Genomic DNA, 26570 nt, shown 5'->3' with positions numbered 1-26570 from the left:
TAGTAGTTTTGTATACGTAACAGTGTTTGGAACTGAACAATGTAGTTTAAAGTAAAAAAAAATAATGCGTAGTTAAGTCAGCCAAGATAAAGCTTTAAGTCTGTGTCACAGTCCTTAATATTGTTCACTGCATCGGTGAGAAAGGCATACAGCGTGAATACACAAGAGAGATTATGGGTATAAAATAAAAAAACACAAAGAAGAAGAAAAAGCTAAAAAATCTTGCAAGCAAGGCTGGCTGGAGGTTAAGCAGTTTTTAAAAAAATATGAATTATAAATATGCATCAAATACATATAATGTGTAAAATGTTTTAGGAACAATAGACTAAAAAGAAAGACTTTTGATTTTCTTTATCTATTTTCAAAAGAAAACACTTAATAAAAATTCATAGCATTTATTACCATTAAATCATCAAATATTCTTCTTATCCGCATTAATTAAATGAATGTGCCAGACAATTTAAAAAGTAATAACTAGAGGCTGCAAACTGCCATACTAGCTTCCCAGCTAGTATGGCAATTCTCCTCTGGTATAATGATTTAACACTTAATGCAGATAAGTCTCAATAATATTGAACTCTGCATTTTTATTTTCCCATATATTAAAAACAAGCTATAATCAGGGCTGCTGCAGATGGATAAATTAAACTAGAAACTGCTCATTATCTTCCGTAACATTTTAAATGCACAATCAACTGAAATATGTTGGTAAGTAACATTTTAACTAAAACTAAAATTGTAGCTCTCTTTTATATATAAATACTGATATTAGTGCAGTTGTGTTTAAATGCTTATAATGTTTATGTAAAAGTTGGACAAATTAAAACTGTATTAGTCAAATATGGAGTACAACTGAGACAACATTTTTGTAAATATTATATGTACAGTATGTATGTTTTTCTTTAGCAATTGTAGCACTTTATCAGAGTAAATGAAACATAAATATTTTAATGTTTTGCTATGCATGTTGAGAATGTAACATTAAAAAAATGTAACATAAAAAACAATACAAAACAACAGGTTATGAGCAATAATGAAGGAAACAAGCCTAACGATGATTTGAGGGTGTTAAGACCATGGTGCTCTTAGCTTTTTCTCGTTAATTGCTCTCTGTTCCAAGAAACCATACAGGCAATATGAAACACTGGAGGTTCAGTCAGTTACCTTACCAAAAACCAGTCACCATATACAGTACCATCACGTCTGTCAAAGCTACTTTGCCTCAAAATAAATGAATCATGGGTTGACCCTGGCCACCAAGATGACCTGGATGACATTATTGAGATATAACTGCCTTAGAGTACCAAAAGCAGCTTCATTCTTTCTAGGTGCCCCTATTGCAATACAAGTGTAGTGAGGTACTGTGAGGATTGTCTGTACATCATATTCAGCACTTTTGAGTTATAATATGTTTGTTCACGTCATTGCATATTATAATAACATCTTAGTGATACAAATAAATATAGACATGAGTTGTCATTTAGCTCCCTGTTTGATCAAGGGTGTTGTCATTTCCCAGTTTTTCTGAAATATTGCATATGCATGGGTCAGAGCTGCCATGAATATACACCTGTTCTCTAATCAAGTTTTCTTTTCAAAATTCCAATATTTGCATTGGAAGCCTCTTGTGCGTATGCAAACTTTATAAATGAGACTCCAGATATTTCAGTAATAATGGTAAGAAGTTGTTCAGTAAATTTTATCTTGAGATCCTTATTTACAAAAATTGCACAAAACTAAGCAGTGATGGTTCCATTTATTTTATATGCTGTTAATCCACAAGTCATAGCTAGGAGACGTTCCATGATGATAAGTTTTAATGACATTAAAGATACAGAAAAATTTTAAAGTTCCTTTTTTCCCCTGGTTTTACCTTGATACATCCTCCTTTACACACCAACACATTCCTTACTCTCTGTCCATTTAGCAGAAAGCCTCATACAAATGATTGTTCCTTTATGTTATCTAAATTAGGAATACACAGTACTGGTAACATTTTTCTGTACCTCTGTGTCTGCACCAGAATTGAATACAGTACTGAAAAGTATACTGTCACTGTTGCATGGCAGCATATTAGCACTGTATCAGTTCATATATATATATATATATATATATTCGTAGTATAGCCTAACAGAAAACTGGGCTTTGCAGTGCATCTATTCTCCAATTCTATCCGTTGCTGACATCTTTTTTCTTTGGTTTCTGTTTTTTCTGACATGATGATTCTTCTCAGACTGCTGTAATCCATTACTGTGCCATGTTCTTGTGCACAATGGCATAGCCACTGTTTTACAAAGCCATGTGGCAGTAACATAAGCTTTCTAATGCTGTCTATGGTGAAAACAGGGAAATACATTTCTCTTAAAAATATACAAAAAATGAAGGATACAAATAAAAAATTTAGTTTTTGGTTTCAAGCAATATAAAGAAATTGTTTTAAATAAAAATAACTGATATAGCCTGCTATATGGAATTACAAGTAAGATCTTAATAAATGGGTATTTTATTGAAAAAACAGAGACTTAAGTGAAGGATATCAACTATCTGCAGGTCTCTTCGTAATATGCATGAAATTTTTATTAGAGCAGATCAGAGAAAATAAAATCTTATTCAAATAATACCAATAATAAAAAACAAGCTAACATAGCATATAGGGACAATGTAACTTTAACCTGCAGAAGTAAAACTTCAAGTAGCAAAGTTATTAATTCTAAATTCTCGTGTGTATTAAGATTCAACTTTAGTGTAAATAAGAAAGAAATGCCTACTTGTGCCAAATAGAATGAAAGGTACTATCTCTACCAACTGTTCACATCAAACGGCTTCCCAAAGACATTCATCAGACAATGCTTATACCCCCACATGGCAAACACTTCCTTATCATCATGGTGTATCAGAAGGTACAGCACAAATACTGTCCAGATAAGGCATCAAAGTAGTGCATAAGTCTACAAACACTCTGTGCACTGTCCTTTTTAAAATTACCAAAGTCGACGAAAAAAACTCATAATTCTGGCCCACCTTAATTCCCTTCGCACCTCTAAGTCAGTGTCTTTTGTCTTGTAAATGCAAGCAGCCAACTATCCCATCCCTCCACCGGCACAAAAAGGGCAAAAGTTTCTACCTGCTCAGGCCTTGATTTTCTGGGAGTGAGGTACCTAGAGGTACATAATAGGGTAAACAGCTGACGCTGTTAGTCAGGGTCAGATCAGGAGGTGGGGAGGGAGAGTGTGAATGTGACTGACAGAATAAAACTGAAAAAAAGCTAACTTTTACAAGTACCATAAATTTACACCCATATCTGATTTTCAAATAATATTGCATTAGTGCGATGATGTTTTCTGATTGATACCATTCAGGTCATAAAATGATTTCTTCAAAATGTCACATATATTTGTCTCTTTCTTTTTTCCCCTGGTGCTGTGTTGACATCATGCACCAGAAGGTGTGATCTTATTCAGTGTGAGCAGGAACACGCAGGTGGCCAGTTGCTGTGTGCTATAACATGCTTGACCTGGCGGCAATCAATGCGCATACACTGTACAAGGCAAGCATGGGTCCACTGAGAAAAGAACAGTGTTTTTTGCTCACCTTGCAGAGGAACATTGTCATCACTTCTTACAAGAAAAGGCGATGGAAAAAGAAAAAGAGGATGCAACATTGACAAGCTTCCCCCCGATGAAAGCAAACTCAGTGTCAGGTGCCCCTTCAATGTAATAGGAACCACAGCGTAGAGAGTAGTGTGTATAAGAAGGTATGCGAATGAATAGGAATAATATGAATAATGTTGCATCAGTGCCACACTGTTTTACGTAATGTACTATACAGGTCATAAAATGAATTATATATATATATAATATATATACCTATGTCTCTGTTTTTTTTGCCAGGTTGGCTTTGACATCATAAACCATAAGGTGCATACTAATTCAGCATGAGCAGGAACACTCAATAAAACTGAATTAAAAAATTCAAGTGACAATGAGATCCCAAGAAGGCATGATACACCAGTGTTTGTGTGTCAGCTTTTATCCCTCCAGATCAGAGAATTTCCAGTTCCATTGTTTCAAAACACCACTCACATCTACAGTTATTCAGAATTTTAAATAAAAACTAACAGAGTCAGATCTGGGGTGGTGGTGGGGGGTTGTATTTTGATTGTGACTGAAAGAATAAAAGTGAAAAAAAAATTGTAACTTTTACAAGTACTAAAATTTACACCGGTTGTTACATACGCAAATCAAATATATGTTTTTATTGTATAATATTAACAATAAGAGCAGCTCACTACTCAAAAAGATACATTTGTGAGGCAGCTAGTATTGAACCAGCGGAAACTGTTGTATTATACTTGCACATTTTGTAAAGGGGTTTATTTAATATTTGGACTTCAGCCTTCACATATTATAGACTTCATGTCTACATTTTGTCATTTATTATTAAAACATGAAAAACGTTTCGGTTTTAACAATGTGTTTACATAGATCTTTTTAGACACGGAACACAGACAAAATGCATGTGTTCCAAACAACAATATATTATTTATTTTATAGTAACTTCCAAGCACCATTAGAAAGGAATTAATACAATTAAAAGTACATTTTAATTTTAACAAAAGACAAATGAGATCATAACAGCACAAATGGTGAATTCCGTATAATTGTTGGCAAAATAGCAAACACAATTTCAAAATAATCATGATGTCATCTTCTCAGATGTGAGTCCAAGTATGAACTGATTCAAGATGGTGGATTTTCCAGTTTTAAGTTGTTCTGGCAGGGAGAGGCGGGTCCAGGTGGGTGGACACCAGAAGTGGCATCAGTGGTGTTACAGATGTCAATTTTCCAGTCTGCAGAAGGAAGAAGAGAAAATGCATTAGAAAATAGTGCCAACCCCAGGAGTGGTGGGGAATTACAATCACTAGAGCTCTTAAACTGCTCCTTATACACCCACGGGTGACATGGAAAACACGGAAACTGTTGACAATAAATGAAAAAAATACAAGTTTTAACTGTTTTATAGATGCATAAAGGGACAAAAGAACAGTGAGGCTTTTGATTAGTGTAACAAAGGTACTGAAATTAACTTCAGGGCTTTGGTTGTACAGGCTCTATAGACTCTATTGTCCTTGAATTATTCAAATATCTGATGGTTGCAACTAATATGCTCTACAGGGCACCAGAAAGAGCCAAATTCCCTGATAAAACTGTTTAAGCTACTGAAGCACAAGTGAAAAGAATTACTAATAATGGCTGTCCACTCAAGAGGTTTTCCACTTACAGTGATGTTATAAAAGTAATTTATTCTTTTTCTATGACACAACTAATAACCTGAAATTATGATATTAAAGTGCACTGCTTCAGACATTCATTGCAACAGGTAGTGTTTCCCCAGTAATGTACTTGTACTAGTGACTGAAGTGAGATTATGTGCAGTCAGTAGTGTCTGCTGTAAAGCGCCACATTCTGCCACTAACTGCTACATGGTAGTGGAGAGTTATGATATTCGTGCCTGTTGGTCACTGAAATTTGTTGTGGTGTTTATTTTTGAAAAACAAACAAAAAAATACATGTTATATATTGGTTGCTTTTAAGAGGTTATAACATGTTCAATAAGAGTTGTAGTAACAGAGGTTTTGGTCAAATCAGTAGAATCAATAAGTTTGTTAGCAGAGCTCTTACACAAAAAGTTTCTTTTAGCTTACACCACATTAATATGACACAAAGAAGCTTGCAGCAAAAATAAAATACAATTCAAAGTCAGTAATCTTTCCTATAAATGTTTTTGCTTTCTTTTACTTGTTGAGCACTTTGTTGAGTGACATTCCAGACATGTCACAATGTGCGCTGAATTCTTTTCTATCAAGACATGCTGATGTCATTGCTGGGTCACCATGTTGCTAGCACCCGCTGCAAACACAGACACAGACAGTCAGTTTCAGTGTACCTAAAATAGTATGTAGTAGCACTGTATTAAGACCAGACTACATAGTGTGGTAGTAGCTGGTCCAAGCTCAGGTCAAAATTCTGTGGCAGTAAGGAACAGGAGGAGATCAGGACTAATTTTAACTAATCCACAACTAGTCCTTTTGTGGTCTAGTGTTTATTGTCTTCTTTGTCAGCTAAGCACCTGATTTTTAACCCTCATGAAACATATTGTGAGATGGACTGCAGGGTTATTGCAAATATTATTCCCTTTGGGGCTTATGAAAAACCTATTATTTCAGATCTTAAAATATGCATGTACCCCCAGTGAGGAGTTTGTTAATTCCTCCCATCTGCACAAGTTTTTCCCCACATCCTAGTGATGTGTGTTTGTTAAATTAATTGGCAACTATAATCTTCTTCTTCTTTTTCTTTCAGCTGCTCCTGTTAGGGGTTGCCACAGCAGATCATTTTTTCCATATCTTCCTGTCCTCTGCATCTTGCTCTGTTACACCCCTCACCTATATGACCTCTCTCACCACATCCATAAACCTTCTCTTAGGCCTTCCTTTTTTCCTCTTGCCTCCCAAAATACCCAGCATCTCTCCTTTGACGTGTCCAAACCAACGCAATCTCGCCTCTCTGACTTTGTCTCCAAACTGTACAACCTGAGCTGACCCTCTAATGTACTCTTTCCTAATCCTATCCATTCTTGTCACATCCAATGCAAATCTTAGCATCTTTAACTCTGCTCTGTCTCCTGTTTTTTGGTCAGGGCCATCGTCTCCAACCCATATAACATAGCTGGTCTCACTACCATCCTGTAGAGCTTCCCTTTCACTCTTGCTGATACCCGTCTTGTCACAAATTACTCCTGACACTCTTCACCACTCATTCCAGTCTACCTGCACTCTCTTTTTCTCCTTTCTTCCACAATCCCCGTTACTCTGTACTGTTGATGCCAAGTATTTAAACACATCCACCTTTGCGAACTCTACTCCCTGCATCCTCACCATTCCACTGACCTCTCTCTTATTTAAACACATGTATTCTGTCTTGTTTCTAATCGGTAAATCTAAAATACCTGATATATGAGAGCGTGGGTTTGCACACTTTTTCCAGGGTTGGTTCTGGTGTGAGATGGAATGTTCTGACATACCCTGAACAGGATTAGTGGGTTTAAAAATGTATGAACGAAAAAATAGTTCTTAAATATGTGGATGGATAGCTCATTCTTGTCAATCAGATAATTTTATTAACTACTTGCCATGTTACCTATCAAAGACAGAGACAGGGTGGAAGCATGTACTGATACAGCACACTGCCACACCCACCACACATAAAACCACCTCACAATTTCAAATTAGGACCAAGTGTAGATGTTCAATGGGTGACACCTCAGCACGACATTAGTTCAAACGGAATGGAACAATGTAAGGGTTTTTACAGTGACTGGAGTGGCAACTCTGTCACCAGCTTTAGGGTTTATCCTGGAAGTTGGGGGACCTGCTTACAGAGCTGGATACAGGTTAACTTCATACCCAGGACAGAGCAATTGCAGTAGTATAACACTAGAATCCCTGAAGCCTATGAAAATCTTCCAATCCCAGGACAACTTAAATTCCTTCGCATCTTGTCATCAGCTCCTTTGTTTTTCCAAATGTGTCAAGCAGCACATGCACCAAGAAGCCTGCTATCCCATCCCACCACCGATGCAGCTCAACTCGCACAGAAGATTCTGATAGCTCAAGTCTGTTTATCTGGGTATGAGATGCCTGGAATTGTAGAGGTAATTAATATATTGTCATTTGGAATAAATACATTTCATTTGTGTTCCATGTCTACAACAATCTATGTAAATGTAGGATGATAGGAAATGTGAGACAGGAATTGTTGAGCACATAACTAAAACAGAAATGTTTTTCATGTTTTAGTAATAATTGACAAAATGTAGACATGAAGTGTATAATGTGTGAAGACTGAAGTCCAAATATCAAATAAACACTTTCACAAAAGGAACAAATATTGTACAACAAAACAAGTGCGCTTTTATTCAAGAATATAACTGGTGAAAAAGAAATCAGGCTAGGGTATAATGCTGACACAACCACTTGGGCGGTGCAGAGGCAAGAACTGCTGACTCATAATCAGGCGGTTGTGGATTCCAAGCTCTTATTGTTACTATTATAGAAAAAAAAAAACATACATTTGATTTATTTGAGTCTGTAACAGCCAGTGTAAAGCTATGGTACTTGTAAAATTTAGTGTTTTTTTTTAATTATTCAGTTTTATTCTGTCAGTCATGTTCACGCTCCCCCCGATCTGACACTGCCAGTTTTCAAATAAAGATGTATTATTGCAGAGGTGAACTTGATGAGGATGAGAGTTCTATATCGTAGAAAGAGAACAGAAGCCCTCCCCACAAGAAATATACACTCACACATAAAGGCAAAAGATGGCACCAAATAGATGCAGCAAGATGTCGGGCAACATCCTGCCAGTAAATCTGACACACGCATGTCCTTCAATGAAACAGCAGGGCATAACAAGCTCACCAAGATATTGTGCAAAGCTCTCTTTGTGATTATGTTTTGTGATGGTGTTTATATAAAAAAACATTTACACAGTATGTTACTTAAAAAGTTACTTAAAAGCCAGATTGAATATTATTTACCTATTAACATTGATTTATTTACTTATCTTCATAGAGCGTAAAGTCACAAGTAGACTGCAGAGCTTCCTCTGTTTGATCAACATGGGCATCATGGAGAGGTGCAAAGGAATTTAAGGTGGCCCAGGATTACGAGTTTTTTTGTAGGCTTCAGGGATTCTAGTGTTATGGACCTTGCTGAAATGCTCAACTGATTGGAATCACTTCTGGCATTCAAACAGGCAACCTTCCAATTGCCAGAGCAGATCCCTAGCCTCAGAGCCACCACTCTGCCTAGATCAAAGATAGGCAATAGAATAATTAAAAAATATTTGCTATCTCTTGCCCTTTGTGTACTTTGAGCACATTTCCTCAGTATCCTTGTGTGTCTGAACCTCTCTTTATTGTCACTCCCTACCTTGATCGTGTTCCTGTAAAGCCTGCTTCTCAGACTCCGACATTATTTTTGATGTACCTTTCTCACCTCCTGCCCAGTTTTATACTTTCCATCTTTGAAGGTGATTCTAAGCATGTGCCTTTACTCTTCCTCATGCATCTCACACTCATATTGTTTCACGTCAAAAAAAAGTCAGACTGACCAATCCTTCCAAAGGCAAACTGACCATCAGACCTTAGTGTTATAATATATAGTAGAGAATTTACCATGAAGTTGATTGCAAACTGAACAGCAATGTAAATTAAGAAAATGAATGAAATGAAAAACAGTGGCACCTTTTGGCTGTAACAAATATGTTGATTTTTGTAATTCTACTAATCCTGTTTTGTATAATTGCAGTATTCTCACCATTTTTTAGACTGGATGATTTTTCATTCTTAACAGCTAAAGAAGGTGAGAGACATTTTAGTGTAGGTTACGGGAGATGGAAAGGAGGATGTATTTAAAATCTTAATTTTTTAAACTAAAAGTTTTTAGTTTGGAAAAAAATGTCACTTTAAAATGATACCATGAGAGTGATGACAATAATAGCAAGCACATCATTTTACTGTTTAAAAATCTTTAAAGAAATCTTCCATTGTAAATTGGTTAACTTTCATAAAGAAATCCTTGAGATATTTAAAACTTGTTTCATTCATTTAATTGCCTCAAATTGGAATACTAGTACAACTAGAACTTGGTCCTAGGGCGTTATGTGGCTGCAAATTTTCATTACATCTTGTTTCATAATCAGTGCCTCATACATGCTTTTAATTGAAATAAATGTAATTAGTGAGCTCATTTCTACTCTTATTCTGTATGATTTACAACAACAACAACAACATTTATTTATATAGCACATTTTCATACAAACAGTAGCTCAAAGTGCTTTACATATTAAAGAATAGAAAAATGAAAGACATAATTATAAAAAATAAATCAACATTAACATCGAATAAGAGTAAGGTTCAATGGCCAGGGGACAGAAAAACAAAAACTCCAGACGGCTGGAGAAAAAATAAAATCTGTAGGGATTCCAGACCATGATACCGCCCAGTCCCCTCTGGGCATTCTACCTAACATAAATGAAACAGTCCTCTTTGGATTTAGGGTTCTCACGGAAGGGCTTGATGATGATGATGGTCACGTAGACTTCTTCCTTTTAATCCGTCCATCATTGTTGGAGCATCATGAAGCTTTGAGTAGGTGGAGGTGGCGCAGGCCACCACCACAAAGAAACCGGAAAAAGAAACAGAAAAGAGAGTAGGGGTCAGTACCGATTTTAGAGCCACCATGAATAGTTGTTATGATGAATTGAACATACAGAGTATCAGGATTAAGTTAAATTACGATTAAAATGAAGTTATAAAAAGGCCATGTTAAAGTAATGTGTTTTCAGCAGTGTTTTAAAGTGCTCTACTGTATCAGCCTGGCGAATTCCTATTGGCAGGCTATTCCAGATTTTAGGTGCATAACAGCAGAAGGCCGCCTCACCACTTCTTTTAAGTTTTGTTCTTGGAATTCTAAGGAGACACTCATTTGAGGATCTGAGGTTACGATTTGGAATATAAGGTGTCAGACATTCCGATATATAAGATGGGGGAGATTATTTAAGGCTTTATAAACCATAAGCAGAATTTTAAAGTCAATTCTGAATGACACAGGTAACCAGTGTAGTGACATCAAAACTGGAGTAATGTGTTCTGATTTTCTTTTCCTAGTTAGGATTCTAGCAGCTGCATTCTGCACTAGTTGCAAACGATTTATATCTTTTTTGGGTAGTCCTGAGAGGAGTGCGTTACAGTAATCTAGTCGACTGAAAACAAGCGCGTGAACTAATTTCTCAGCATCTTTCAGTGATATAAGAGGTCTAACTTTACTTATGTTTCTTAAGTGAAAAATGCTGTCCTAATGATCTGATTAATATGTGATTTAAAATTCAGATTACAGTCAACAATCACCCCTAAGCTTTTTACCTCCGTCTTGACTTTTAATCCTAATGTATCCAGTTTATTTCTAATAGCCTCATTGTATCCATTATTGCTGATCACTAAAATTTCAGTTTTCTCTTTATTTAACTTGAGAAAATTACTATTCATCCATTCTGAGATACTAGTCAGACATTGTGTTAGTGAATCAATAGAATCGGGTCATCAGGTGCTATTGATAAGTACAGCTGTGTGTCATCAGCATAGCTGTGGTAGCTCACGTTGTGCCCTGAGATAATCTGACCTAACGGAAGCATGTAGATTGAGAATAACAGCGGACCCAGGATAGAGCCTTGTGGAACACCATATTGGATATCATGTGTCTTGAGTTGTAATTCCCACAACTAACAAAATATTTTCTCCCTGTCAGGTAGGATTCAAACCAATTTAAGACACTGCCAGAGAGGCCCACCCATTGACTAAGGCGATTTCTAAGAATGTTGTGATCAATGGTGTCAAATGCAGCACTCAGATCTAAGAGGATGAGAACAGATAAATGGCCTCTGTCTGCATTTACCCATAAGTCATTTACTACTTTAACGAGTGCAGTTTCTGTGCTGTGATTTGTTCTAAAACCTGACTGAAATTTATCAAGAATAGCATGTTTATTTAGGTGGTCATTTAACTGCATAATGACTGCCTTCTCTAGAACTTTACTTAAGAAGGGCAAGTTAGAGATGGGTCTAAAATTTTCAAGAGCGAGGGTCAAGATTATGTTTCTTAAGTAGGGGTTTAACTACAGCAGTCTTAAGACAGTCTGGGAAGACCCCAGTATCTAGTGACGAATTTACTATGTCAAGAACATTATCAATTAGCGCCTGATACTTCTTTGAAAAACCTTGTTGGTATCGGGTCAAGGGCGCAGGTGGAGGGTTTTAATTGAGATATTATTTTTGTAAATCAGGTAAATCTATCCTAGTGAAAGAGTTTAATTTGTTTATAACAGGATGTTGGGGTTTAGGGGATCCTTAGTGTTGGGGAGATATACTATGTTATTTCTAATATCATTAATTTTTGATTGAAAATACAGCGACAGCCTCACAGGTTTCACTGGAAGCACTTAGGAGGCATTCCTTTGAGCTACCTGGGTTTAGTAGGCGATCAATTGTTGAAAATAAGACTCTAGGATTACTAGCATTGTTATTTATAATATTGAGAAATAGCAGCGTCTCTCAAGACGGACAGTGTTATTGTATTCTGTTATTTTGACTTTTAATATTTCGTGGTGGATAGTAAGTTTACTCTTCCTCCATTGACGCTCAGCTCTACGGCATGTTCTCTTTAAATCAGACACTCTTTGGGTCTTCCATGGTATACCAATGCTAGAAGATTTTTTCACTGTCTTTTCAGGTGCAACTATGTCAACAGCAGCTCTCACTTTAGAATTAAATCTTTCCACCTTACTATTTACATTGTCCTCGCTATTATAGCTGGCACTATAAACGGACTGATTGCTTAAAATGTTTGTAAGTTTTAAAGCTGCTGCGAATCAAAGAAGCGTTTTTAACAATATGCTTCTCATGAGTGTTTTTATCATTATTTCTATATTAAAAAGTAGAAGAAAATGGTCTGATAGACCAATATCAATGATCTGTTTTATATCAACTTTCAGTCCTTTAGTAATCACTAAGTCTAATGTATGACCTGCTTTATGTGTAGGCTGATTTATGAGTTGTCTCAAATCAAAAGAATCCAGGAGGTTCATAAATTCTTTTACTTTTAGATCACACTGATTATCTATATGAAAATTAAAGTCGCCAACTATTAGGAGTGTGTCATAATTAGTAATTAAAATTGACATTAAGTCAGAGAATTCCTCAAAAACGAGCGTTATATTTAGGAGGTCTATACACGGATAGTATTAGAACTTGAGAATCTCCATGAATAACAACGGCGAGATACTCAAAGGACTTGAACTTACCAAAACTGACATCTTTACATTTTAATCGGCTCGAGTAAATGTTAGCCAATCCGCCCCCCCTTTTTCCCTGGCGGTTTGAATGAGTAAAACTGTAATCCGGAGGCAGATTCGATTAAAACTGACGCGGCATCTGAATTCAGCCATGTTTCATTTAGTGCAATAAGATCTATTTTTTTATCACTAATAAGATCGTTGATAAAAAACGTTTTGTTAGTTAAAGCTCTGACATTTAATAGTGCCATATTTAATGTTTGGAGGTGCAGAGATGAGTACTATGTGCGTTATTGTTATTTGGAATAGGAACTAAATTATTATTATTAGCGCTCTGTGTATATTTTTGTTTAATCTGTGATCTGTTTTATAGTTTTAATACATTGTTCCTCTAAAATAGTGATTTTAATTAGATTATTGGAGTTTATGCCGTATTTCCTAGGTTTTCTACGTGCATTGAGATTGCTTATTACAGTATTAATGGTGTGAACTTTAACGGAAGACTCTATTAAACATTCATCATGTCCTGGCACAACAGTATTATTTCGGACGGGGTTAAGAGCAGAGATAGATAGTCAAGAAAAACGAATTACCTTCGATATGTTTTCGGAGAGGACCCGGGCACCGAAACTGTTCGGATGCAGGCCATCACGCTTGAAGAGACGCGGCCTTTCCAAAAAGAGATTCCAATTGTTGATGAAACCGACATCCTTCTTCTTGCAGAAACCCTGTAGCCAGTTGTTCAACCCTAGCAGACGACTGTAGTACTCGTTGGATCGTCTGACGAGAGGTAGTGGACCCGAAACGAAGATCTTTGCCGATGGGGTCCTCTCCTTCGTGTCTCTAATCAGAGCTGCGAAGTCAGCCTTCAGGATTTCTGATTGTCGGTGCCTTATATCGTTTACGCCGGCATGCAAGACGATTGATCCAACTGCCCTCTCCTTGTGTTTCTCGTAGACTGCTGGCGCACGTTTCATTACATCTCGGACACGAGCACCGGGAAAACAAGAAACAAACGATTTTGCATTAGGGCATGCGACATTAAGGTTTCTAACGATGGAATCACCTACCACTAATACATCACCAGGTGCTGAAGGCGAAATGGGGACGCGTAGAGGGTCAAACCGGTTCTGAGATAAAATGCTCGCCTGTGCCGATGGAGGTGCTCTGGCCTTGAACCCCCGCCTGCATAGCTGAAATCCACCGAGGTCAGCAGCGGCGTCGCTCCTACGAGACGCGGGGGTGAGGTCGGCACAACGCGGGGTTGATGTTTCGCCGGTTCCAGATGGCAAGGACGGTTTATCCAACAGCCGGGCCTTCAGATTTCTCAGGTATTTCCGTCGGGACAGGAGTTTCTGAATCTTTTCATCAAGTGCTTGGAGTTCCTCAATTACGATTTCAACGCGAGTTACCCCACTGTCGGCCATTTTCTACTTCGTGCCCTAGGAGAAATGAGAGAGAGAGAGAGAGAGAGAGGTTAGAGATACCATGAGAAATACTGTATTTTCATTTTATTTTTGTATACCATTTAATATGTTTTAAATGGGTGGCACACAGTTAACTGCTTAATCAAGGATTCATTGCACATGATGTAAATCTTTGTATTGTTTATATTTACTGCTATTAGTTATTATGCAAATAAATATACTTTTTACATAAAAGCTTAAACTTAATGTCTCTGAACAATTTAGCATTGCTGAGTACTGCAATTGCTCATACCTTGCCTTTGCTGTGGTCCTTTAAGGGCACAAAGGACACTGTATGAAACCCTCTATTGGTGGTAAACTGGGTTGAAATAAAGCAATGAAAACAAAAGGTAGTCTCAGTCAGTGACCAGACTGGTTTTAGAGGTCCTTAAGGCTGAATACACAGGGTACAATAAAATACAGTGAGATACGTAAGAGATTGCAGAGGACAGTTGTATAGCTAGTTTTCACATTTCTTCTTATACCCCATTCCTAAACAAAGAGGTCAGTTAGTACCTTTCATGTTAGGGGTGTATCACAGTTGATCTGATAACATGATAAGCACTATATCTGTGTGAGGTTTACTCCAATACCCTTTGTTTATATTGTGCATTTAATACAAAGATGCAGATCAAAGTGGTTTGGAAATTATAAAAGACAGATTACAATAGACAGAAAAAAAATTCTGTAGTTATAGTTATAAAAGCTGTGACAATCTAAAAATATACGTTCATATGAGCAAGAAAAAGAGAAGAGAAAATCTCTAGAAGCTTCAATCCCAAAAGATTGCCAAGAAACCCTGGGCAGACTGCAGTACATGTGAAAAGGTTATTTATTAATGTATAAATATGACACGATGTCCTTAAAGACTGAAGAGTGCTTGGGCTAGGTAAGCTGTGGATTTTCAGAAAAGAAAAGAAAAAAAGACAGAATTAGTGATTAGTAATTGGAAAAATTAAATATGAAAAATTAAAACTGTCTAATACTTGTACTCTATGAAAACAGCCATGCCTGCCACTGTGAATACATTAAGGGCTTAAAATATACGTAGGATTCATTTTATCCTTATAAAATAGATATACTATAAATAACTTATGAAAATACCAAATTAAATAGGTGTGTTTTCAGTAGTTTTTTTTTTTAACACAATTAACAGTACTAGCATGAGATACAGTATATCTATAGCCCAAGCTGCTTAAGTGAGATCACCCAGGCTTCAAAGTATTTTGGGGCAGGTGGAAGTTTAATTGCAACTTTTAAAGTAACTGTTAAAGGCTTGTCTTAGTAGTTTATTTAAATGGGCAGTTCAGTATGTTTTAGGACTTTAGCGTTGTGTTGTATTTCCTGTAATCCGTTGCATCACAAAGCAATTAGGCAACTTATTGGTTTTTAGTTGGTTTTGGCCTCCTGTTTTATTTTTCCCCCATAGAAGGGCAAGTTTATCAGAACTCAAACCTGGTACTCTTCTTGCAGCAAACATTCAAGTGGAGTTGGGGTTGTTGGATGCTGTTCTCTTCATTGTAATTAGTTCTTATTTTTCTTTTTTTTTGTTCTAATTTCTGTATATATATATATATATATATATATATATATATATATATATATATGTAATATGTAAAGACTGAATAAAAATTGGAACCCTTTTCTTACATTTTGTTAGGTCAGGTTCAGGGATAGGTTTGCAATGGGTTTTAAATGTGAAGTTTTGTTTTTTTTTCTGAACTTTACATCATTAGCGATTTCATTAATTGTGTTGTGTTTTATTTTAAGTTATAGTGTTGTTCACTGTGTGCAGTTTTTTTTCTTTTGAGTTATGCTTCTTTCCTTCCTGTAAAACTACTCCTAACCAGAATGGTGATTTCATGATGTGAATTATTTCATATAGTCTACAAATTGAGGCAATAAAGAATTTGCAGCTTTAATTGGTGCCTATATTTAGGGAATATCCTTACCCCTATATTAATTTCGGGATGGAATATTTAGTAACTAGTGATGAACGAGCATGCTCGGCCAAACATGTGTTCGGCTCGAACATATGCTATGCTCGGAGCATGGCGCTACTCAAACGAGCACCACATGTGCTCGTGCTCCATGCTCGAGTCTCTGCCCCGCACGTTTCGCGGGTTGGAGACAGCCAATCAAGGGGCAGGTAAGTACTGCCCTCACTGTAATGCCAGTAACCATGTCAGGTAATGGCATTACAGTGATTGGCTGGCCGGAACACATCATCGGGTGCTAAACTGCATGCACTCGCATATAATGTTTTAGACCGTCAGCTCACCTGCAGGCACTCCCATATCATGTTTTAGAGCAGTAAAAGGCAACCTTTTTCGAGTTGCAGCGCACTGTCCAAAAATTTTCTTTCGCGGTGCACCTAAAGGAATGCCCATAAATAAAGTCGTGACGACACAATCTATGGACAATCGCCAATAAAAACAGTTAATTTGACAAATTTGAAAGACATTTTATTAATAAAGGAATCAAAGGATAAATCTTAAATTTAATTAATGTGAATGTTGAGATTGTTTTTCAGCACATATGAGATTGATGCGAGGATCAATTTTCGAAAGACAGACGTGCATTTCCTTGTCGATCATTTGAAGTCTCTCGCGTTTCTTAGACTTAATTTCCGTAAGTGTTCCGTTATGTTTTTCCAACATAAATTTTTTTTTAAAACATTATTTTTTTAATCAACCAAACGTTCAAAAACACCAGCAATTTAAAATATTTTATTTTTATATTCTGCGGCACACCGGTTGCCCAACAATTTTTTAGAGCAACAGCTCACCGGCAGGCATTGCCATATAATGTTTTAGAACGTCATTTTCCCTGTAAAATTGATTTTTTGGGGGGTTTTGGGCGTGTTTTTGTCAGTCTGTAAAAGTGGCGTACAAATCGGACAAACTGGTTCCCAGCAGCGACTTGGGAGTCCAAGATGCATCCAGACATCGTCCCCATGCTGTTCCTGGTCCATTTGGATGGTGTTTCTGTCACTTTCTGACCTTTTCCAATGAACCAGGCACCCTCCCCTCTTCAGAGCAGGGGGTGCCTGGTTGTCTCCCATTGACTTACATTATACTCGGGTGCTCAGTAGAGCACACGAACATCGCGATGTGTTCAGACCGAACACCCGAACACTTTGGTGCTCGCTCATCACTATTGATAACATTTTATGAGGCTGCTGCATATCAGTAAAATATACAGTTTATAAAAGCAAAAAGTTGCCTTAATATATCTTTTGTTTTGGTATCAGAACATTGAGATAGTCAGTGTTTGAAAGTCTGAGATTACAAATAGGGATGTGCAATGGAGGAAAACATTCCAAAAGGTTGTTTGAGGCCTTATAAACAATTAAAAGTATTTTTAAATTCAATTATTATTTTTTTCTTTTATTGAATTTATTGAAAGCATGTAAAAGTCCTGTCTCATGCAAAAGTTCGCTGATGACACTGCTATTGTGGGCTGCATCAGGAGTGGACAGGAGGAGGAGTACAGAAAGTTAATCAAAGACTTTGTTAAATGGTGCGACTCAAACCACTTACACCTTAACACCAGCAAGACCAAGGAGCTGGTGGTGGATTTTAGGAGGCCCAGGCCCCTCATGGACCCTGTGATCATCAGAGGTGACTGTGTGCAGAGGGTGCAGACCTTTAAATATCTGGGAGTGCAGCTGGATGACAAATTGGACTGGACTGCCAATACTGATGCTCTATGTAAGAAAGGTCAGAGCAGACTATACTTTCTGAGAAGGTTGGCATCCTTCAACATCTGCAGATGTTCTACCAGACGGTTGTGGCGAGTGCCCTCTTCTACGCGGTGGTGTGCTGGGGTGGCAGCATAAAGACAACAACAAACTTGTTAAGAAGGCAGGCTCTATTGTAGGATTAAAGTTGGACAGTTTAACATCTGTGGCAGAGCGACGGGCATTAAGCAAATTCCTGTCAATCATGAATAATCCAATGCTTCCACTTAACTGTGTCATCTCCAGGCAGAGGAGTAGCTTCAGTGACAGACTTTTGTCACTGTCCTGCTCCATTGACAGACTGAGGAGATCGTTCCTCCCCCACACTATGCGACTCTTCAATTCCACCCGGGGGAGTAAATACTAACATTAATTTTATTTTAATTTTTTTCATTTTTATTACTATTTAATTTAATATTGTTTCTTTGTATCAGTGTACTGCTGCTGGATTATGTGAATTTCCCCTTGGGATTAATAAAGTATCTATCTATCTATCTATCTATCTATCTATCTATCTATCTATCTATCTATCTATCTATCTATCTATCTATCTATCTATCTATCTATCTATCTAACATTCCATACAATCAAATTTTGCTGAAAAAGAGCTTTATATTTACTTGTGATGTTTACCCCTAGTTATTTAAACTGATCTGCAATGATAAAAGGGAAGGTGTTCAATCTAATGCTGTTTGCTAGAGTATTCACTGGAAAAAGCATACTTTTGTTCAAATTAATTAAGATTTTTTGAAATTCTGCTACTACAGCTAGGGCTACAGGCACAGAATTTTTTGTCTGATATATACAGTACCATATCATCTGCATATAATTATATTTTCTGTTCAAGTTCTTCTCTGAAAATCCATTTGTCTTAGATGCATTTAGAAAGTGAACAGCCAGTGGATCAATGGTGATTGTAAATAGCAGTGGTGACAAGGGGCAACCTTGTCTAGTACCATGTTCTAGTTTGAAGTAGTCTGAAATAATGTTGTTAATACAAACTGAAGCTTCTGGACTGGTATATAGTAGTTTGATCCATGCATTTTATGTTAGAGACAAACCCAAATTTATGCAAAATGGTGAATAGGTAATCCCATTCAACTATATCAAAATGCTTTTTTTGCATCCAAAGATAATAAGATCTCTGGAGTGTTAGACTTTGGGTGAATCTATATATATAATTCACTAAGGGCAGTGAGCACAAGGCAGAAAGCCACGCCCGCCAACTCACAGAGCCCCGGCCACCATGGAATACGCACAACAGAGCCCCGCCCGCCAACTTTAAACCTCCTCCTGCGTCATGGGATACGCACGACAGAGCCCCGCCCTCCAACTCTAAGTCTCCTCCCGCGTCCACCCTCGCTCTCGAGGCATGCGTACTGCCTGCTCACGTGCCCGCATTGAACACCTCACCAAAGACAGCCTCAGTTGCTTTTGTCTCTGCTTCAGTCCATATAAACCTCAGAGCCACATTAACTTTTCATTGTTCTTTTCAATACCAGCTTTTCTATATATATATATATATATATATATAATCGACCAAGTCGCCCGACCATGGGATACGCACGATGGATACCTTTTTGTGGGATGACTGATAGAATAGCATTACAGTAATCAATACGTGATGTGACTCGGGCATTAACCAATACTTTAGTACTGTGTTGCGTAAGGACAGGACGAAGTCTAGAAATGTTTCGGAGATGGAAGAAAGCAGTCCGAGAAATGTTACTTATACAGGAGGAATTATTTAATAATAATAATAATAATATTATTATTATCTATACTAATAAAAGGCAAAGCCCTCACTGACTCACTCACTTACTCACTCATCACTAATTCTCCAACTTCCCGTGTAGGTAGAAGGCTGAAATTTGGCAGGCTTATTATTATTATTACAGCTTACTTACAAAAGTTAAGCAGGTTTCATTTCAAAATTCCACACGTAACAGTCATAACGGTTGATAACGGTCGACAACGTCCGCCATGTTGAACTTTCTTATTTATGGCCCCATCTTCACGAAATTTGGTAGGCAGCTTCCCTGCGCTAACCGAAACTGATGCACGTACTTATTTCGATAGTATGACGCCACTGTCGTCCGCCATATTGAACTTTCCAACGTCACAAATTTTCCAACTTCCCGTGTAGGTAGAAGGCTGACCCCATCTTCACGAAATTTGGTAGGTGGCTTCCCTGCGCTAACTAAAACCGATGTACGTACTTATTTTGGTGGTATGATGCCACTGTCGGCCGCCATATTGAACTTTCCAACGTCACTAATTCTCCAACTTCCCGTGTAGGTAGAATGCTGAAATTTGGCAGGATCATTCCTTACAGCTTACTTACAAAAGTTAAGCTGGTTTCATTTCGAAATTCTACTCGTAACGGTCATAACGGTTGACAACGTTCGCCATGTTGAACCTTCTTATTTATGGCCCCATCTTCACGAAATGTGGTAGGTGGCTTCCCTGCGCTAACCAAAACCAATGTACATATTTATTTCAGTGGTATGATGCCACTGTCGGCCGCCATATTGAAGTTTCCAATGTCACTAATTCTCCAACTTCCCGTGTAGGTAGAAGGCTGACATTTGGTACTTATTTCGGTGGTATGATGCCACTGTCGGCCGCCATATTGAACTTTTCAACGGTGTTTATTACTTATGGGCCCATCTTCAAGAAATTTGGTATGAGGGTTCCCAACGCTAACTGAATCCTACTTACGTACATATATACGTCCATAGCCTGTAGCTGGGTCACCGTGTGAGGCGGCGTTGGGTCCCCGATCCCAACGCCTCCCACGTTGTTGGCTGCCTGCCTATATAAGGCCGTCCGTCGCTCCAGTCTCTACATTCCCTTCCTTGCTTTGCCATGGGATTCACGTCTTCCTGCTGATAACTACAGCCTTTTTATTTAATCCACGGCTTCTCCGCTGTTTTATTGTTCATTTATTACGATTATAGTTATTGTGTTACTTTACATTGTTCAGGTACCCATTTCCTTTATCATTCCAACCGTACCCCCATTAACATGTCTATCGAGGTGATCACTATCGATCAAAGAACTTTCACTTACCGAGTGGTTTCCATGCCCGGAGATGGCACCTACCTTTTCCATTCTCTTTGTTACATATTGCACGGCCATGTCAGGCTCACTCTTGATATCCGGAGGAACATTGTGTCTTATTTATTGAATGACTGGGACAGGTTCAAGGTGTGGACTGATGACGGTACAGGAGATAATTATTCTACACAGGAGCACTAGAAGAGTGAAATGCTTAAGCCCTTCACCTATGCATCTGCATATGAGTTGATGGCTGCCGGTGAATTGTTCGGTTGTCGCTTTCAAGTGTACCGAAATGGCCAAATATTTTACACCTTTTGACAACTGCCAATGCCTCTTAAACATATTAGATTGACAGGTGACAATTTCAGTAGTGAACACTTTGATGTTTAAGAATGTTTAAACTCTCAAAAGCTAGATGTGAAGTTATCGATGAAACCGGTTGTATACTTACAATGCTTGACAGATGCCGAATGTCTCTTCAACACAAGTCCTACAAATACTGTTGTAATTGAAACAAACCATGAAACTCAAACCGATTATGACAGCAGTAATCCAAGCTGTGAGATTTGAAACAAGATTACTGTTCACATGGCCAACTGTACATTGCATGCTCAAGAGTAAGCTCAGCGCACAGCTTGGTCATATTACAACCAGACGGCCGAACTCACAATGTGGTATACAAAGAGATCCTTAACAAATAATCATTTGTATATTTTCCCTCAATTTAAAAAGGTTTAATCTTCTTCTTAATAAAAATTTTAAGGCAGTACTTCGCTGCTGCGAAGAGCAGGTATTTTGCTATTATTTAATAATTGCCATTATTAGTGTATAAATGGATATAAATAATTGCATGTAAACGAGTCGCCAAAATCTGTTGTATGTAAACAATACTGTTTAAAACGCTATTGTCTTTTCATCAGAAAACCCAGTTTCCACGTCTACCTGTATTTGTTTAAATGGCACTTTTACCACTCGCATTAATGCGGACCCACTGACTTATCGTGTCGACTGGACAACACAATGAATGCGGCGTCTGTCTATATATGTCTATGCTTTCCGTAGCCTGCTACAGGAAGGCACTCTCTCGACCATTGGAATTGGTTTCGCTCCTTGCTATTTTCGTTATACTACGATGGTGGCTTCCTAAGCCTTTGTTATACTGAATTCCTTTCTCACCTTTTTCCGTTCCTATTCTTACACCACCGTATGCTACGGCGGGCTTCGGCTAGTATATTATATTAAATAGGCGTCAAAGATTGGTTGCCAAATGTCTACCTTTAATAAATCCAGTTTGGTCTTGTGAAATTACTAAAGGGAGCACTTTCTCAATCCTTCTAGCTAGGATTTTGGAGAGTATCTTAACATCATTATTCGGAAGTGAGATTGATCAGTATAATGCATATTGTAATAAGTCCTTATTTTTCTAAGGAAAAACTGTTATTAATTCTTGGCAAAAAATTTGAGGTGGAATTTTATTGTCTCTGGCTTCTATAAATGTTGCTAATAAAGGGGAGATAACTTGATTGAAATTGTTTATGAAATTCAGCAGTGTAGCCATCAGGACCTGGGGCCTCATGTATAACGCCGTGCGTAGAACTCGCACTATAACATGGCGTAAGCACAAAAGCCGAAATGTGCTTACGCACAGAAAAATCCAGATGCAGGAATCTGTGCGTACTCCAACTTCCACGTTATTTCGTTACATAAATCCCGATCAGCGTGAAAACTAACGCCGCACGCGCAATTTGTAACGCCCAAATCCTCCCAGAATTACGCCTATTTGAATATGCAAATCAATATAAATCGCCCTTAAGCGCAGCCTTCTGTGAAAAGACAATGGGAAAAGCACGGGGAAAATATAAGAATTTCAGCGAATACCAAGTGGAGGCAAAGGAAAAACATACTATTTGTTCAAATAAACCGTGGTATAATCAACAAAATGAAGTTGATCGAGTGATATAGCGTGTTGGAGAAACTTGAAAGCTCACATTAACAAAATCGCACAATGCCGGAAATAAAAAAGAAGTCACATATCAAAGTTGCCGTGAAAAGAAGAGTTGTAAGCCCACTGTCTGAGTGTCATATGAAAGCTTATTAGGGTACAGAGAAAAAGGCAGACTGTGGGGAAAAAGCACGAAATGTCAACTTTAATCTCGAATTTTCCACTTTAATCACGTAGTTTATTTTGTCATTTAGTAGAACATTATAAACTTCATCTTAAAATCGTTTAATTAACCAGTTTCTCAAAATTACATCGTAATTAAAGTAGCACGTTAAATGCTTTGTTTTGTATTTGATCTTCTACTCGTATGTGATCTATGTGTGTGAATCACTACTTGCTTCTTAAACTGGCTCTCTTCCTCCAACTGGACACAGAATCCATTACATTAGTGATATTACAGCTCTCTGAATAACTAAAATACTGAGATGTATACGTGATGTCATTTTCATGATGATAGGAGTTAAAGCACGTTATTAAACATGTGTTTCATGAGCCTCGTGCTCATGACAAGCATTATCTTTGTCGAAATTTGTCGCATGCGTTTTTAGCTGTGTTGTTATTTTCTCTTTCTGTTTTATATTCAATATATATTGGCGGGCCGCCCAAGAGTCCTTACTTTTCTTTCCCCAAGTAACCGATCGCCACAATCAGCTCTGTAATAGAAGTTAAGCCATCTGTAAGCTTAGCGCCGATTCTTCAAAACGTTTAAGGAACATTGAAATATCTTCGTAGTACATGTTAAATTATTCTATCCTTCACGACACTCCCAGTGAAGAATATAGATTATTTAAATGAAGTTAAAGTTTTATGTGTATAATTTAACAAACATATTTTGCTGCATTTCACCTTAAAAATGATATCGTCATCATATGTAAATACGCGCTTTATAAAGTGGCTCAGGTTGTGAGCTATTATAACTGTAGTGCAAGTTTACAGTGGGGTGATTGTACTTATAAGTACAAACCGTTCTACAAGGAGCAATTGATTGAATGCATTTAAAGTTCTTGGGATTAAACTGTTTCTGAACCGCGAGGTCCGTACAGGAAAGGCTTTAAAACATTTTGCAGTGGCTGAGGTAGCGTGTCCTTAAAGCTGTATACCGATAATTCTCTTTCCTATCAGCTGCTGCTGTGATTCACACTCAGATACAGTGATATAAATACTTCGAGTCGTGCAGTGAGAGTAATATGGAAAAAGATGATCCGCTGTGGCAACTCTTAACGGGAGGAGCTGAAAGAAGAAGAAGAAGAAGAAGAAGAAGAAGTGAGAGTAACAACGCTAAAGCAGTTATGGTATTTGGAATACTATGGCTGTTCCCTGGACGATTATATTGTTACGAGTTAATTACAATCAGATGTGTTACACTAATAAACAATATGTGGCTAGTTTCTGTGTATTTATAAAGCCGCGTCATGAAAATAATGAGTAATCACACAAGAACAGTACCATTGCTTTGACGCTGGGTGCCGCCAGTCTGCAAAACTGAGCGGAGAACTTGCGTACGACAAGACATGAGGTACCGTGGAAAAGTGCGTGGCTTTACGCCAAGTGTAGGTTTTATACATCACGATTTGAACGTGGAAAAGTTCTTACGCAACATTTCTGTGCGTACGCACCATTTATACATGAGGCCCCTGGTGCTTTCCCACTCTGAAGTGAGTTTATAGTGTCTGGTAATTCTTATAGTGTCAGAGGTTTATCCAATTCCTCTGCACTGAGAGTATGTAGTTGTAGTATCCATAATATATCAAACAATGCATTAGACTGTGTCTTGTATTCTTTAAATTGAGTAGAGTATAAGAACTTATAATAGTCTCTAAATGTGTGCGTTATGTTTTTATGGCCAATGATTCTATCTCCATCTGTGTTGGTAATTATTAATATTGCATTGTGAACTACCTGCTTGTGGATTTGTTGAGCTAAGATTGTATTAGCTTTCTCTCCGTGTTCATAGTAATAATGTTGCAATTTAAAAATGAGTCGTTCTGTTTCTTTTGTGGTCAAAAGGTTGAGTTCTGATTTCAAAGCCTGTCTTTTCCTAAAACGTGCCTCATTTGGAGACCTGCATTGGTCTCAATCTATTCTGGTAATCTCACTGATTAACTTTTAGGCCTTCTTGGTTTCCAGTTTATTTTTGTGGGAGAGATATAAGATTATTTAAATGCCTTCTGAGTTTCCCAGAGTTTTCAGGTAGAAATCTATTGAGGATGAATTAGTCTCTAAAAAAGATCAACTTGCTTGGATATAAATTCTGTACAGTTCTCGTCAGCTAATAACAGGGGGTTAAGATGCCAACTGTGAGATAAGTATGTGAGGTATAGTGATGTGAGCTCCATGATCTTAGGGGTGTGGTCAGAAATAACAATAGTGTCATTTTTGCAGGATTTGATTGTGGGCAAGAAATTGTTATCTATAAAAGAAATAATCAGTTCTTGAGTAATAATGATGTACTAGTGAGAAGAAGGAATGTGCTCTTAAGTATGGATTTAGAAATTCCCATGAAAAATCTCTTAATTAAAAACTTCAGATTATTTTTGTAGTGTTAGATGTTATCGTACCTGTAGCTTAGGACCTATCCATGTGTGGATTCAAAACACAATTAAAGTCTGTCTCCATTATAATTTTGTGAGTGTTTAAGTTATGAATGGGTGCAAATATGTTTTGGATGAAGTCTATCATCCACATTGGACGCCTAGATATTTATCAAAATCACTTTACAGTTAAATAAATTACCCATCACATATTATCCTTCAGGATCAGATGCTACATTTGATACTGCAAATAAAATTGTTCTATGAGTTAAGATTCCCAAACCTGTAGTTTTCCTTTTATAACTAGAGTGGGATATTTAGCCAGTTCAATTTCTTTGCAGCCAAAACTGATCCTTGCTGATTAAGAGAGTCTTCTGTAAAAATACTATCTTGGCGTTTAGACCTGTTAGGTGAGAGAATACTTTCTTCCTCTTTAATTTGTGATTAGGTCCTTTACATTCCAGCTCACACAGTACACTGTTTGGTCATAGACACATTGCTTCTGAACCTTTGTTGTCATTTTATAATCTTAAATTAAGGTTTTAAATTATTACATGTAACTTTAACCTTAAGGCAAAAGTCTAACTGCAAATAAGCCAAATTTCAGGTAAAGCCTTCTTGGCCTTGCCAGGACATGCTGTGACTCACAATCGTATTTCAAAAATTGCTGGGCTAAATTTTTTTAGCTTTTTTTCTGCTTCGTTCAGAGAACTAAAAATGTTGAACTTGCTTTGAATAAGCACACTTAATTTAGCAGGATACAAGAGGCTGTATCTAAATTTGGCTTTGCATAAGCTCTGTTTAATGTTGTAAAATTCAGCTGTTGAAGGTGAAAAATCAAGGAAAATATGAATGT

This window comes from Polypterus senegalus, chromosome 7, assembly GCF_016835505.1.
Source record: "Polypterus senegalus isolate Bchr_013 chromosome 7, ASM1683550v1, whole genome shotgun sequence".
In the NCBI taxonomy this organism is placed as follows: domain Eukaryota; kingdom Metazoa; phylum Chordata; class Cladistia; order Polypteriformes; family Polypteridae; genus Polypterus; species Polypterus senegalus.
This window is presented reverse-complemented; position numbering follows the sequence as displayed.